This window comes from Schistocerca gregaria, chromosome 8, assembly GCF_023897955.1.
Source record: "Schistocerca gregaria isolate iqSchGreg1 chromosome 8, iqSchGreg1.2, whole genome shotgun sequence".
In the NCBI taxonomy this organism is placed as follows: Eukaryota; Metazoa; Arthropoda; class Insecta; order Orthoptera; family Acrididae; genus Schistocerca; species Schistocerca gregaria.
This window is the reverse complement of record NC_064927.1, coordinates 166,568,444-166,585,972: the sequence shown is the minus strand read 5'-3', so window position 1 is coordinate 166,585,972 and position 17,529 is coordinate 166,568,444. Positions and strand designations below refer to the sequence as shown.

At 38.4% G+C, this 17,529-nt stretch overlaps 1 long non-coding RNA gene across 1 annotated transcript; it reads left to right on the top strand.

Moving 5' to 3' along the window:
• The first annotated feature begins 2,952 nt into the window (after positions 1–2,952).
• On the top strand, positions 2,953–15,780 carry LOC126284464 (uncharacterized). The gene is made up of 3 exons (XR_007551482.1): positions 2,953–3,025; positions 12,120–12,261; positions 15,149–15,780. It is a non-coding gene; the product is annotated as an uncharacterized LOC126284464 (long non-coding RNA).
• Positions 15,781–17,529: the final 1,749 nt, after the last annotated feature.

Genomic DNA, 17,529 nt, shown 5'->3' with positions numbered 1-17,529 from the left:
AACAATATCTTTTTAGAATTCCGTATTACTTTATTTTGCGTCTGTCTGTTCGTTCGACAGTCAAAAACGCGCTATCACGTTGAGATTTATACCACATACTGAGGCCTAAAGTTCTTTGGTTGTATACAAATATTAAGCTTCTAAGTCACTGCAATCAAAAGATGCGGCCATTTAAGTAACATATTTTGGTATTTCCAAACTCACACATGTAAACCTATAGGACCCTTGACGCAGAATCATGAAATCTGACAAATAGAAAGGTTTCGTAGTACGAGTAAAGAAAAGAAATCAGAAAATAATTAATTTGTAATTGTATCGCAGGAAAGAATATTTAATTTCTCGTTTGTTATCCGACGTCAGACCTGAAATTCAAACATCCTCAAAGTCTTGGAATCCCTGCGACTGATATCTTGCTGGTACCAATGCAGACAACAGACTTAAATCGTCGGAATCCTCGACTCCCGGAATGGATGAACTCTCTCTACATATATAATCAAGCTTATACGAAACCCCCCAAAGAGAGAATCTTACTCGCACCTGGTCAAATTTATTTTTTTTCTGCTACCAGTCATGATTCTTGTGTATTTATCCTCTGCACGGCGCCTTTCGGGAAATAATTATCATTTTCAAGTGCTATTTATTCGTGCTGTTTTCGATGTGAAAGCTGCGGTATTGATATGTGGTCTTTCCTGTAATATATAAAAACGCTCAGTTTTCCAATTAATGATCAATCTTCATATAGAGTTAATGACGAATTTGGGGAAAAATTCTGCTTATGGTTTTCTTGTAGTCTACATACGCAGAAGTGTTTCTGTAGGCGTTAATGACTACATTGCTTTTATTGTTGGCTCAGTAGTAGCCAAAGTCATGAAAGATCCAGATACAAAGCATACCACAAAAAATGACTATATATATATATATATATATATATATATATAAAGCTTCCCATATATTGGCAGTATATCACGTAAGATTGCGAATACTCGTACCTTCGAAAATAACAGGGTGAAATCTTCACATTTGAGGAACTACAGCAATACACAATATGTAATCATGACCCGTATTCACATTCTGGAACATATGAGTACAACATAACATACCAGGAATGACCAGTGTTCCACCAACGACAAACATGCCGAGATTTGCGCACCAGGAATACACAGCGCGTGCATACCCTAAGTGCCATGAACAGTTGTTCATCATCAGTACTGCAAAACACGTCTCTTATACTGAAAGTTCCTTGGTTTTCATATTCTGGTAGGAGTTAGTATGGACCAAAACAAGGAAAAAATGGCTCAACATGAATACCTAAACCCTTTCTCAGGCCGTGTGGGTTATACTTCGCAGTAAATGTATTTTTTTTTTTACAGCGTTTAAGGGAATATGTGTAGCTACTTCTCTACACTCCTGGCGTCTAGTGGCCATCTTCTGCACCAGCTGCAGTTCCTGTTTCTTGTGAAATACAGTCTTCAGGACTGTGGGAAGTATACATCCCACCAAACAACGGTGTTTCAATGGTTACTTAGAAGTACGGTATTACTAAAGTAGTTTCTGGAAGGCGCTTGCGAAGTATATATACCTCAAAATAATCTGTCATTTGTTGTCCTTGGGAAACATTCTTAACACCAACTTAAGGGTATCCCAAAGCTTTTGGGAATGCGTCTTACCACCTTTATCTATGCCTGAAGTCTTGTGATAATACACAGCACCAGGTGTACGAAAACTGCTACTAGAAGCAGCTTCTGTTTGTCGTGGGATCACTGCTGTTTTGGGAACACATTGCTTCGCTTCTGCAATCTACATTATTGTGGCCTGTATCAGTTAATACCTTTACTGCGTGATAAAGTTTCATGTAGTTTTTTACACTGTAGTAAGTAAACTTCAATATTTATAACAATTATTCCTTAAATAAAGTGAAAGCAGGAAACACTCTTCATTATTTTTTATGTGTAATGGCAACAAATAACAGCTCACAAAAGGGATGTAGGAAGTCCATTTACCACCATAATTTTAATACCTCACGAAGGTGCTTTGGTGATGGATGTGCCACATCAGTTTTTGGTCCTAAACCACAAAAATAAAATTATAAAAAAGTAAATAGAGTCAGTGGATCACAATTTTAATAGGATGGCAAAAAAATTATCTTCGCACTCTGCAAGTTTGTCAGTGAGGTTCTATTTCACCCTGAAATAATCAAATAATAATCCAGATTATTAAGGAAAATACCCTCTGTACGAAAGAATTGTATATCATCCCCTGTGGGCTATCAATACCGTTATCTGGACTATATGTAAAAATACCTTTGTGACTGTTTTTCTATGGTTGCTGTTTTCAGTCTGTACTGTGCTCAGACAACTATTTATGATGTTAATATCTATAAATTTCTGCCCAAGTGGAGTACATGAAAACTATAAGTAGATGTATTTCCCCAAAGTCGTCATTATGTCTGTGTAAATATCGATAACCAATTACGAAATTGCGTGTGCTCATATATTACACTAATGGCAACGGACTAATGCACCCCCTCGCACAACGAAAACATCAGTAAGAAGTGGCGTAGCTCACAGAAAACGCGCTTGAAAATTAGAATCATTTTCCCAAAAGCGTAGTGCAAAAGGTAAATAAAAAGAAAGTTCTGACTGCTAGCAGAGAAAGTTATTGTATAAACATATTCATGTTTTCTTAACCTAAAACGAGGTAATCATAAATATCTTTACGGATATTTATAATCCTAAAGACAGACTTCATATTAAAATTAAACAGTTACAAATTATTTAAAAATTTCGACAAAAATACCTCTGACGAAGGAGTTGCTTTCGAAGATAATTGTGAAAATCTACACCTCTCAATTTGCAGAAAGCGGCAATTTCTAGCGAAGAGTTTCTCCTAGAAAGTTACGCGGTGCTAATGACACGTGGGAGGTATATAAGGTGAAGGCAGAGTTGAGGTTGCGTGGTCTCACCCAGCGCTCGGACGCGGCTGACAGGCGGAAACTCTCTACAGTATGGCTGGCTACATTGCTACGGTAAGGCACAACTGTGTTCTGACACACGGCTTCTAACAAGGAACACTCTCTCCAATTTTTATCTACTTCCGCTGTTGATGAACCTTAATTACACTGTCGTGTTCCAAACTTCTAAATTTTCAATCTGTCACCACCATGCATGCTGCGGGTGTTTTCTCGGAGACAGAGGTTAAATTGTTATCCCTGGTATTCAGTATGCATATGCAATTGCGAATGTTTATGTTTTTAATGTAGTGGTGATGCAGCATTCATCGACAGGGCATGGTCAACTACGGTAAGTAAATTTTTTAAACGACAATTAAGCCATTAATTTGGAACATAAATATCGCCAGAATTTAATGAGGCCTCTGATCCAAAATTAATCACCTTCCATACAGAAGCTAGTTGACGTTTCTTGTGCAAACTTTGACAAAACTATGCGGAACGTAACATGATTTCCAGGGTAAAATAGAATTTAATGGAGTGGCGAAACGTTACGACAAAACTTAGGCATACCAGGTACGTAAATCTACGTCTTCATGAACACATAGTAAGCCACTCTGCAGTGAATGGCAGAGGATACTTCGTGCCAGTATCACTGACATTTTTCTTCTTCCATTCCAGTACAGATCCAGAGAAAACTGACCGTATATATGCTACAGCACGTCACCTAACGTCTCTCATCTTATTCTAGCGACCCCTACGTTAGACATATGACTGAAAAGGCATAATGTTCGCACAACATCGGTTAATAATTTTCCTCCACGGTCAGATTCAATTAACACCAAAGTTTTCTTATTATAGTACCGCATCATAACGAAAAAGCTGACACTGCAGAAAGCAACGTTTCTGGGTCTACTGGACCAGAAGAAAGAAACTGTAAACGTGGCCGAAACGTTGGTTTTTCCAGTACAATTCTTTTAAACTATGGGCCGGCCGCGGTGGTCTCACGGTTAAGGTGCTCAGTCCGGAACCGCGTGACTGCTACGGTCGCAGGTTCGAATCCTGCCTCGGGCATGGATGTGTGTGATGTCCTTAGGTTAGTTAGGTTTAAGTAGTTCTAAGTTCTAGGGGACTGATGACCTCAGATGTTTAGTCCCATAGTGCTCAGAGCCATTTTTTTTTTAAGTTATGACGCGTTGCCATAGTCATAAAACTTTTATCGTAACTTCTCCAAAAAGTTTCTCGAGAACACACAACCTCTCATCCAGTGATACCATTTTAGTTGCCTGGGCACTCTATTAGTTTCTCAATGACTATAGAGACCTACTATTCAGCAGATCGTAGCACTAATGACTTGTACATTATTGCCCGTATAGACACGCCACACTTTGTCAAAGACCTTCTAACAAATCTATCTCTACCGTTCGCCTTTCCTTACTATTGATTGTATGTGTTCATTCCATTAAACAATATGACAGGGTCCACATCTGCATTTGCATCATACTCCGCGTGCCAGTGGACGGTGCGTTGCGGAGGGTACTTCTGGCACCGCTAACTGATATCCCCTACCCTGCGCTTGGGAAGAATTTGTCTGATTTTTTCGTAGTGGCCATTTCGTGAGACATATGTGAGAGGATGTAATACGTTGTCCGACTCTCACCAGAGAGTGCTCACTCGAAATTTCGTTAGTAAACCCGTCTGTGATGCACAACGCCTCTCTTGTAGCGTCAGCAATCGGGACTTGTTGAGCATCTCTGTAACGCTCTCGCACCGACCCGAACCCGTCACAAAACTCTCCGGTTTTAGTGGGATCTTCTCTGTCTCTTCTATCAACCCTGCCTCGTAAAGATATCAGGCTGATGAACAGTACTCAAAAATCGGTCGAAAATGCGCCTTGTAAGCCACCTCAGTCTGCTGTCTTCTTTCCCTTCTACTTTTTTTTATGTTGTCAATCCGCTTAAGCTTGCTATGGGTAGTTGCTCTTAGATAATTTACGGTAGATATTGCTCGCAGCAATTTGTGACTAATAGTATGGTTGTGCAGTAGTAGGTTTATTTTGCTATGTATGCGTAATTTGTTAGATTTATTTACGTTCAGGGTGATTTGCGAGAACTTGCAAAATTTTCAAACCCTGTGAAGGTGATTCTGAAAATCGATACTGTCTTCTGGCGTTGCTACTTTCTTATCGCCAACCATCTGATAACAGTCTTAAAGAGCTTTCGACGCTATCTAATTGACCATTTATATACACTGTAAACAGTAACGGTCCTCTCACACTTCCTTGTGGTACCCCGGAAAATACCATTTCATTTATCAATTTCTTTCCGTTAAGAGGAACGTGTTGTGTTCCATGTGCAAGGAAGTATTGAACCCACTCGCAAATCTGTCCCGATACTCGGTGAGCTCGTTTTTTTCTTTTTCAATGAACGGCTGTGCAGGACAATATTAAATGTATGAAACCAAAGAACACAGCAACAAGCCGAGCGCAGCTGGCTACAGCGCTATGGATCTCATAGCGAAGCAGAGCGAACTGAGTTTCTCAAGATCTCTGTTCGCGGAATCCTTGTTCATTTTTATAGAGGAGATTTTCGTTTTCCTTAAAATTCATGAGCGTAAAACATGTTCCATAATTATGGAATAGACTGACATCAACGTTATAGGCTATGGTTATGTGCATCTGTCCTACGACCCTTCTTGGAAACGGGAATCACCTGTCTTTTTTTTCTAGTCGATAGGTGCTCTTCATTGCTCCAGCAATCTAAGATAAATTGCTGCTCGAAGAGTAAGTTTTTTCGCATAATTTTGTAAAATCTCGTTGGTATCTCATCTGGTCTTGATGCTTTCTCTTACTGAGCGTTTGTAGTCGATTTTCTGTTCCCCTGTCGGCTGTCTCAATATCTGCCATTTCGCCGTTAGTACAATAATTGAAAGAAGGTGCTGTGTTACGGTCTTTCGTGGTGAAACAATTTTCAAGCACCGGATTCAGCATTTTCAGCTTCTTGTCTGTTGTTATCTTTCGTTTGGGTGCCACTATGGTCACTGACTGAACGAACAGAAGATTTCATACAGCTTGCTGATTTTACATATGATCAAATACTTTCTAGAGTTTTCTCTAGGATCTGTTTCCAAAATTTTCTCACAAAGCAAAGTCATTGATTGCTTCTCTAATTGCTCTCCTTACGTCCATTTTCGCTTCGTTCACCTTTCGTTCGTCAGCTAGGTTTCGAATTCACTTGACTTTCTTGAATCTGTAATGAAGCTCTTTTTATTTAAGTAGCAATTTTCTAATACGTCTAGTAAATAATGGTGGATCTTTCCGATCCCATAAGACCTTACTCGGAACATACTTGTCTACGGCATATGAACAATGCGTTCGAATTTTTCCCGTGTGTGATCCACATCTTCGTCGTCAACACTGAATATTTGATACTAAGTTCTCAGGTTTATGCGATTCGTATCCTCTCACTCTGACTAAGCAAAAATATTTTCCAAACTTTCTTAACACGTTGAAAAATAAGCTTTAAGCGGATGCTATCTTGCAGTTGGAAGAATTACATCATATTAAATCTGCTTAAATTCATAGTATAATGACATAGTCCTAAAGACGTCAGTGTCTTAGGTGAGGAATCTCGGTGTGCTGAATCTGCATGATAAATCGCTCAAATATTTTTATAGCATTAGAGATCCTGGTACGCTTTCCCTTTGGCATACTCGATGTCTCCGCCGCTTCTGCTGAATCTTCGCCTCCCAGATTAACGTATAGGATTATAATAGTAAGGGAAACTGTTGTGCCTTGAAAACCTTTTGGGTTCACCTTTAGTAAGCTCTGTAACCGAAAATTAATATATATTCTTATTGCATTCGAACTGTTAACATTCACTCTAGGTGTGCCGTAGTCTTACAAAATTTACTACAGAAAATTATAGTTTTCTTAATGCAAAGCGGCTCCAGTTGCTTATATAGAACTATATTGTCACTACCGGGTTCGCCTGTTATATTACTCATTATGAAGTGGATCTGAAACTACCGTACGTGATATGATGGATAGATAAATCCATTGTGCGTGTGTGTGTGTGTGTGTGTATGTTCTACATTTCCTCCTAAATCAGTGTCCACCTGCTTAGCTGTTCGGGCCCGGGTTCGATTCTCGGCCGGGTTGGAGATTGTCTTCGTTCATGGACTGCGTGTTGTGTTGTCCTCATCGTCATTTCTTTGTCATCAACTGCACGCAAATCGTCCAATGTGGCGTCAACTGCTACAAGTCTTGAACTTGGCGGCCGAACTTCCCTGGTTGGGGTTGAGGTTTCCCAGGCAACAGCGCCATACGCTCATTTCATTTCAATTTCCTAAAGCACAGTACCGACTTCAACCGACATTGGTACACATATCCCCTACTGTCAGACAACAGTTGCTGTGGGGGGTAAGAAACACCTACCTGTCATAATTCAGGATTATGAGGTCATAAACAATGACATGCGTGAAAACCTGCCGCATCATGTCCTGTTTTATTCACAATTAATTTCTCGGACAGTATGTGCATTTGCTGCTAATGCATGTACAAGACAATATCATGATGCAACACATAGCTCAGGAGACATGACGTCACACTCTGTGATGAGGGAAAAACTCTCGCATTGTGCATGACGTTGAAATTTACTACTTCTTGACTACTAACTCTATTCGGAACACATCTTGCAGATAGAATCCACATATCTCACTGAATGTATCTACAACATCATTTCGTTGTGACACACAGATCAGGAGATATGATGTCATACACACTGAGATGCGTGAAAAAGTGCCTCAACATTCACATATATATCACAAGAGTACAGAAATAACATACAACTTACATTAATCAATGTGAAATGACGCAAATGGTAAAATTCAAATGGATTTTCGAAAGATGCACACCCAGTATCGACATGAGGAGAAGGGACGTGTCGTAACTATAAAAATTGTAAAATCCTATACATGAAACTGTATCAGGCTTTAGCTTAAGAAGAGTTACATTCTGATGTGTTTCAGAATTAGTTTTACTGTTTTTATCGTTTGACGTTGCATCTCTACAGCAGACTTAAGTTATATATTCTTTCTGCACTTGTTCTGTACACACTCTTATATTAACGTTGCTTCTCATCTTTTGTTATATTAAGTATTCACATACGCATTGCATTATATATCAATATGGCAGGCAGAGATACTCTTGATAATGGTGTAATATAAAGGTCGAAATTATTCACATGGACTTAATAAAGTTCTAACTAATCAACTGAAGTGGCTTTTTATTAACTCATCTACAGTTACGAATCAATAACGAATTAATAACAGAAATTAGGTCTCCCCAAATGTGAAAGACTGTTCTAAAGTGCAACATGGTCATGTACGCCTAGGAACAAATTTCCTATTTAAATTTATAGTTGCTGAAATAGAGAAAATTTCTCACTACTGCGTTCTATAGTCAATGTGCTGCATCATTACTCTACTACTTGCCGATAGTCAGTACAGGAAATCCAGTTGAGAAGTGTTGGGAAAGACCAGCAACAAAAGTTAAAAAGAGCTTGAAATAAAATCAACTGGTAATGTTCCAAATTTTCAAGACACGAAGAAAGAAACTGAGTTCATCTGCATATCTCACGTGTTCCATGACAGGATGACGCTCAATCACCGTACTACGGCTTAACGATTCATAAGTTATTTTACTAGTTTTGACAATGTACGTGGTTTTACTCACCATAAAACTCTGTAACTGAAGAATCAACGGTAACATCCAAATATATTTAATGTAGTATACATTACTTAAATATGTATAACTCATAATATTTGTGAAAACACGACCTCTTGTATCACAATATCAGAAAATTCCGGAACCAGCTTATGACTCTCTCCAGTGTGTGTTTCTTCACATGATTTAAAATTGGTTAGTAGACTGAAAATCGGCCAGGTAGGTACACTATGCACCAGGTACAACACTGTTCCCTAGTACCATTTTTGAGCTAATCGTCCATTTATTAGTATGATTTTCATGATCGCATTTCCATTATCAATCGAAGAGACCGATGCCGATTTTGTTTAGAATCTATTATTTCCCTCCGTCTTGTTCTCAATATTATTAGACTTTCTAATGACTTTTGATTCCCTTTTGAGAGAGCGAAAAATCTCTTGCTTTCATCTTATATAGTATGTTCATTTTTAACACGTACCCTACTAGGATGCTTCGCTTAGAACATTGGCTAAATTTCTTTCTCGTTTCTATAATGATTGTGTAAATTTCAGTAGAATTAGATGACATGCATCTTTCTTCTGCAACGTTTTGCTGTATCATTGCAAAGTTAGATGTAAGACGTCTACTTCTTTGGAAAATCAACTTTGAAATCCCTTAACGAAATCGTATTGTGATTTTCACTCATTTGTCATGCTTTTTATGCATTTTTTTGGAAATATACTGAGATTGCCTATCGGACAACCCTCTAAAGAGTACAGTATGTCAACCAGAGTTTGCCTAAAACATTGTTGTCCGTCAATTACTTATCAACGATTCTTCCAACTGTGCATTACAAATAAGGCTAAACATCATAGACACGAGTAATTCTGTAAAGAACAGGAAGTACAGAGTGTCATAATGAGCACCGAAGGACACATATCACACTGGACGACTCTAACTGGATCGGCTCCACTATTCCCTACGACTCTTAAGGTTCGAGCGGTTGGTCACTGGAAATGGTGCACTTCTATGGCTCCAGCGTTCACGTGGATTACTTTTGGACCACTTCAAAATTCGAGATTTTGCTAATCGACTTAACACTGTTCAAAAGATCCTCGTCTCATTTCATAGTTTCAACATTAAGGAAGGCAACTGACATGTGAATGCTACAAAAATATTAACATTTTGTATCTGAAACCTATTGAGTGGATGAAGGACATCGAACATCTCATCCTCAGCTAAGTATACCACGAGCATTTCGTGGCAGTATCATTTCTACCCGTTAGTTTGCCTGTTCGCTTGCGAACGGACTGCGTGAACCTATAGTGCCTCCGCGAACGTAGTAAAGTCCATTTGTCGTCCTTCTAATCCCTCCATCAGACATATTCTGTGGCGACATTTGACTGTCAAATACTGGCTACTGAAGCTTTCTCACTAGCGTTTCGCAAACAGAACGCCGGTTTTCTTTCAACGATTACCAGATAAGATCTGTTGTGTCGGCTACTGTGGCAATCACCATCGACGCAAACAAGGGGAGAAGTTGCGATGGCCGGTGGCAGGAATCCACAGTGGTGTGTACATAACACTTCCAAATTAATAATAATTTTATTTCTAAAAAGGAAAGGAACGTAACGTAAAGAAGCACGTTTTTTCAGGCGACACTTGAAACCTGCTGCTGGAAGTACTTGAAAAAGCGTACGAACGTTACTGATATGTTCCTCCGGTGTAAGTCCTGACACCACAATATTATCCAAGTAATTTGAACAAGATGGAACGCTTGTAGTAAACTGTTCTTAATAGCATTGGGATATGGCAGGCGCGGAAGTGCTGCCAAAGGATACGGGCAAAAATTGAAACAGCTATGAATGTGTGTTGACCATAAACACTTTGTGAGACTCCTCCTCTAGCGGAAAGTGCAAATACTCATTGACGGAATCAATTTTTGAAAAATATAAGTCTGCACTAAGGCTGTCCATTACTTCCGCTATGCGGAGCAACGAATAAGTGTAAATTATTCTTTGGGGATTCGCTGTGGATTTAAAGTCAACACAAAGGCCAAGTCGTCCAGAAGATTTTGGTAAGATTAATAAGGGAGACGCCCATTGACTAGCCTGGATAGGAGCAATAACACCATTGAGTTGTCGTCCTTTAAGTTCACTTGCAAGAGGAAAGAGACGTGCCCAAAGAACTTAGATTGCACATTATCCTTCACTGTCACGTGCGCCACAAAATTCACCTAGAAAAAAAATCTGGAAACTCCTCAATCAAATGAGTAACATTATCGTTTGTGATGAAAGCAGTAACAGAAATTACATTGTCCTGGACACTAAGACCAAACAAATCAAATGAATCTGACCCAAAAACATTTTCACAGTCTTGTGAACGCAAAATTGTAAATGCCACTGTCCTGGTGTGAAATTGGAATGTGGCAGGCAAACGACATCCAAGAAGCAGTGGAATGACCTGACAATTATATGCAATGAGATGCCTGAAAACTGTAGCCAACCCAACTGTTCATAAGTCGGACGATTAAGCAATGTAATGGAGGCGCCAGTGTCTAAGTGAATTCGTACGCAGTGCCCGGCAGTGACTTAGTTCACAAACAGTTTGTTTAACTGTTGTTGCACAGTACTTGGGCAGGATGAAGGCACATCCTAAATTTGGTCATTACTGGTACTGGTAGCCGGTTTAGAATAAACTACACACACAGAGTGAGAAGGCACTCCACACTTACGAGAGCAAATATGGGTAGAATTTCTTTACTGTTAATAAGCACACCTGCCTTTCCACAAGCAAAGCAAGTTGCATTCTGCAAAGGGCAATTTTGTCTTTAGAACAGGTAACACATTTACTGTATAAAGTGTTTGCTACTACTTTAAAACATAATAACAAATGACGCACTCAATAATGGCAATGAATGTTGCAGTTCTTCCAAACAGAGCTTTCTTGTATGAACATTTATTATTAAAAATGTGCCTTTGATGATGTGTTGCCCCAAACCTCGTTGTGTCAGTTAATCTTTTAAGGTAATCAGTGGGCTAGGAAATGGCAGAATTTACTATTACCCTGTGTGGCACTCTAAGTTAGAACATGCATATTTCATTGTGAAAGGCTCTATTCGTAATTTACTCAATGTGCAATTTATACGGTGCAGTAACATATTTGTTGTGTCTGACAGCATTTTAGCACTCAGATATTGAAGTTCAATGAATTGCGCTGTGTACAATGTAAACACAGAGCAACAAATTTAATTAATTATGAACTCCTTAAAGTCATTTTTTAGTAACTTAGTGTTTTTATATTCATTTACAGAACTGAAATGTAGCATTAGTGTGCATGTGTGTGTGTGTGTGTGTGTGTGTGTGTGTGTGTGTGTGTTTATGTGTGTGTGTGTGTGTGTGTGTGTGTGTGTGTGTCAGTGTATTTAACTTGAGTGGTAGACTTGTTCATGAAACATGCCTTCTATAGTTGGCGCTCCTCTTGGCTGTGTTGGCATGCACCGCAGCTGCAGCAGTTGTCAGTACTGGCATCTCCAGAGGGGAATCCCTTGCAGAAGCAGACAGTTTCGGCTTTGGCTTTGCCGCCTGGCCATGGGGCGTGTGGCCGTATGGTAAGTGCAACAATGACAACACTTGGAAAAAGTAGATACAAGCACTGGGTACAGATGTAACACAAATGATACACTAGTTCCAAGCAACTGACACAATGAAATGAAAGTCGTTATTAAGGTAACTTGCCAGTGAATGGCTGGAAAAACAGTAAGAATTTTCATAATGTTTATGAAGATCTAACTGCATAATACAAAGAAATTTTAGTAAAATGAAAGATTTTAGTATAAGAATAATCAGAACAGCTTCGATATAAACTTTATGATACAAACATTTATGTCGGTCACTAGTTTAAAGTTTCTCCTGCCAGTCATAGTTTGAAGTCTGTAGACTTATTGACTACTTTTCTTAGATGCTTAAAACGTTGTCCACACATTTATGACATTTTTATCTAAAATGTAGACTACAATCAAATTATTTCGATCAATAGTTTTTAGACTATAAATACATAAATTAGACAGTCAAAAGTGAGGTAATTTTTTCATAATTAATAAGGGCATATTTTTCCTCTTAGTGATAGTAAGCTGATGTCTGTAGTCTACTTTTCTCCAAATGGTAGCCTGAAATACCACAAAAAATTTCAAACCTCTAGCTCAAATAGTTTTTTTGCATAAAATAAACATGTCACAAAATTTTATTCTTGGGAAATTCAGTTTAAAGGTACATTTCTTCTGTTGCTCACCTCTGTTGTTCTTAAAACGCTCCAGTTGCATAATATTCTTGGTTTGTGCGCTCCTCATCTTCTCTTCCTTTTCTTGCTTCTCGTTGCTATTCTGGCCTCTTCAGTTGCCTCAATAATCTATTTTTCGACTTCGGCCACTCTCAAGGAATCAATTGCCATCAATGCTTCTATCATATTGAAATCAGGAGTTAGTTCCAACAACTATAAAATATCACACCTGCTAACTGACCCATCATTAAAGCAAATAACTGCATCTAATACACCTAATCACATGGTATTAAAACCAACAAACACAGTATTAGGCAGGCGTTCCCATATCACATGGTTGAAACATTCATTGACTTTTGTGTCTTTCCATTCAAGCACTGTGGCAATAGTTTAGTGTCACTTAGGTCCCTGTATACCTCAAATGGCAGGGAGTAATTGTGTGCATAAGTCTCACCATTTGCTACTCCTTTTTTGTATCCACACCATGTGTATACGCCAGTGTCGCGGAGAGCATGCTGTGGATGGTCATCTGTAGAAGCTTTATGGAAAAAGGTAGCCCATACTATTTTTTCCATGGCCTCAATAGTGTCTCGATTCCTTCTTATGGCTAAACCATATGAGAGCTGAAGTTTGTCCACCTCTTCCTTAGTAGGACGACCCCCACCAACTGGTTTGCCATCACTGAGCTTCTTCCCCTTCATGTCTTTTATTAGCTTACGTAAACGTGTGCCCATCCTCTTTTGGACATGACCAACACACTCTAACTTTTCAATTTCCACAATTCTTCCATAAGGCATATTTTCCAACACATTTTCAAACCCTTTGGAGTCTCCGTCTCCAAGGTACTTCTCCTATCGTACACCATAATTCTCTTCTGACCTTTGAAATATTCCGAGAACTCTCTCTGACTCCTTTGCGCCACTGTACCCACAAAAATAAACATGATCCTGATCATTTCCTTTGCAACCATGGCAGTACTTTGTCATACATTCTATATTAATCTCTTTCCATTTTATAGGGATGTTGTGGTGACAACACCATTCAGTAATATGTGACCACGCATCTGATATGTCCCATCAAACGCTGCAGCTATATCAGAGTCACCTTAATTGCATAACACAGTTACTTCTACTGCTTTATTTGTTGACACAGCACTCACTTAACCAAGACTTTCGATAAGTAACTATGAGTACTTCTGAAATCTTGTAGGTTGAGGCAACTTCATGATAGCACAAAATGTTTGAGCTGCCTTCCAAATACACCTTATTCCAAATGCAAGTCTGATGTTTGTGTTATAATGTCTTTCTTTTCACAGTCCAGAAGAATACCCAGTTTTAATTACCCTACAGAAATCACAAAACGCTTGTAACTTACTAGCCACACCTTTCCTCCCTTCGAAATCTTCGACGATTTTAATACCACCTTTTCATAAAGCGCACACACAGCAGCGTTCTTTAGAAGCGAACGTAGAGCGCTCAATTCAGAAAATATGGAAACTCATTCCGCTACAGTGTTTTGATCATACTTTATAGAAATGTCACTCTGGGTATTCAAATATCTTAGCTTCTGTCTTAAGGCATTTGGTGGAGCCGGCATAACATCCATTTGTTTTGTGGATGTCATCACACAGTCTCTGCTTTCCAGCGAAGTAAACCGATTACCATAAAACTTACGTTTCCCATTCCAAAACACTTTTTTTGGAGGTATAACTACTTCTGAGAATGACACAGCACCAACATCTCAACAACATACAGAAGTTTGAACACAAACAACTCTCGAAAACTATAGACACAAAAAGAAAAACAAAGGAGCATCGGATAGCGTGTGTGCTAACAGGGCTGCCAACTCAAAAGCGATTACGCAGTGTATCTTTTCGAAGTGGCAAAATAATAATGACGACATTTGACATTCGGCCACAGCCTAAACACGGCGTTGCCGCATACCGACATATATTTAAATTTGTTTTTAAAGATTTTCTCGATGTCGGAATCGATTCATTTAACTACCATTTTGTTCACAAAACTCTAAATATTGACCTAAGACAGGAACAAATTCGACGTTTTGAAGCAGATTCACTAGCAAGTGACCTTCATACAGACATGTAAAAGGCAATACTCGAGAAACACTTGTATCTATTCTATTCACCTAGAACATAGTAGATAATTTAGTTAGTGAGAAATTCTTTCCATGTGTTACTAATAGTTTTCCTATGTTTACAGGTTTCCCTGGAGCATTCCCTTACCCTTACCTAGGATGATGATCAGCACAAGTCCTGCTGGAACTGAAGATGATATGTGATCTGTAATGGCAACACCTCTCTTTTCTGATTAAAGATATATGTCAACGACATGCACTATCTCTAAATACTTAATAACACGTATTACTTCTCACATCTGTTTCCAATGCACTGAACATGATCCTGTTCTGGAGTACTGGTTTCTGACAGTACTGGTACCAGTCACTATACATGCACACAAATCAGGTTGAAATATTCAAGAGGATACCACAACAGGGAAGCATTACTATAATAAGTCTACTACAATTTTCCCTATTTGGCTATTTACAGATTAGAAGTCAATCAGCACCTTCCAACCTTTGTGCAGTCTGATTATTCCATTTACTTTCACAGCCACTGTAATATCACCTAAACTAAATGCGTTTCTTTTCAAATACGCCATACACAGCTATTTAATTGTCTTGCATCATAACTACCACTTTTAGTTTATACCACCTTCAAGGTATCGGTATAAGCCCAAACAAAGCATTAGACAAAGAAAACTGTACAAATCCCAATGAATTATATCTGTTATAAATTAATACTTACTAAAAATTAAATATTAACCAAATGTTATGGCATATATCAATATGACAATCCATATATTTATTGCATCAGAAGTGTGAAATATACACAGAACCAAGAAGATATCTTTTTTGCACAAAAGGTGCCATGCCCAGTCTCATGTAGTTGTGACTAACTATCAGCCAAATGTACACAGTTGGAGCTTTTAACGTTTCATGCCTGTTATGAAAAGGAAACTAAGGTAAAGATATATGTAATGGTTCTTTATGCATTCAGTGTTATAAATTACTAGACCATGTCACGTAAAATACTGATACTAAATATAAGAAAAGAAAAAAATTACAATAAAAATACAAATTAAAAGCATATGATGAAAAATAAAAATTGTAACATCTCAGAACAACTTCAGTACAGCAAGTACAAATAGGGTCAGATTTCTCACAGTAGTGGATTGGTTACAATATGCATATACTGGTATGAGGACCACAACTGTTTGCTAAATCAAATAATAAGAGTTAAGCATGACCAAAAGAAAGCAATGCAGAATGCTGGAAACATAATGTAACTTCAGAATATGAAGAAACAGTAATTACCACCATGTCATGCAACCACATTAACCAGTCACAAGCATATGCAACAGCAACTTCGTTTCTCATAATAGAAATCACAGAATATTTTTAGGTAATAAGTGTTGAACAGATAATACATCAATATAGTATTGTTGGGGGGGGGGGGGGGGGGAGGAGGGAGGTTAGTAACTATGAAGCAGTAAATTTGTGAGTAATCATATAAAATATTCTTTGGAAGGGCTATTATCATAGATAAGAACACAAGACTGTAACATTCATGAGTAACATAGTTAATGGTGTTTAAGCCTACATTGTACCACATAGGTGTAAATTCATTAAGAGCAAAAGCATGATGTCACCTAATATAAGCCTAGAAAGCTATGTCACAGGTTTAAATGTGGATGTGTGAATAAGGGTTTAAAATAATAGGGTCAATTTGAAATATATTAAACACTTCAGTGAAGTTGTTTAAACAGTTCTAATTTTTTAAGGCTGTTTGCTCCTTCAGTATTTTATATAAATGATGACATACATCAGAGAAAATTTCTGCTTCAAAGCTAGAAATGTTGTGTAGGTGTGGCGCTTTCTTCTTGTCTGACCAATATAAAAATTATTACTTTCTAGATATTTGATTTTATAAGCACCTGACTGATTACGCACTACACTACAGTTTTAAACCTAAGTCATTGTTAGCCTGGAAAGAGCTAGTGACATTACTTTCTTTTGAATAACTGAAAAACCTACAATATATGAGAAAACAGCACACTGGGTGATTATAATTAAGTTTTCCCTATTTAACACGTTATAACATGGAGACTAATTACCGAAGGAGTACCAAACCTGGTAGCATTAATGATTAGAGTGTGATGTGCATGATATCCATGCGTCACGGCGCCAGCGTCCAGGTCCAACTATATTCACTAGCTGCCATGATCAATCATCATCATTCATAGTGTCACACATATGACCAGTCGCAGTGCACTTGTTGACATGTCAACACGAGCCTGGACAAAAGGAGCAGGGCATCATCGGTAAAACTCTGTTATCAAAACAACAGTAATGTCGCAGGTGCACTTCGAGAATATCACTGGATGAAAGGATTATGAAAGGGTCCTCTTTCTCCACCTGCTGTGAGGAGCGTGATGAAGAAGTTCGAATCAAATGGAGAACTGGGCACCGCTCCAGGAAGAGGCCGACGTCCATTTGCACCACACGTGGTTTCTATGACAGA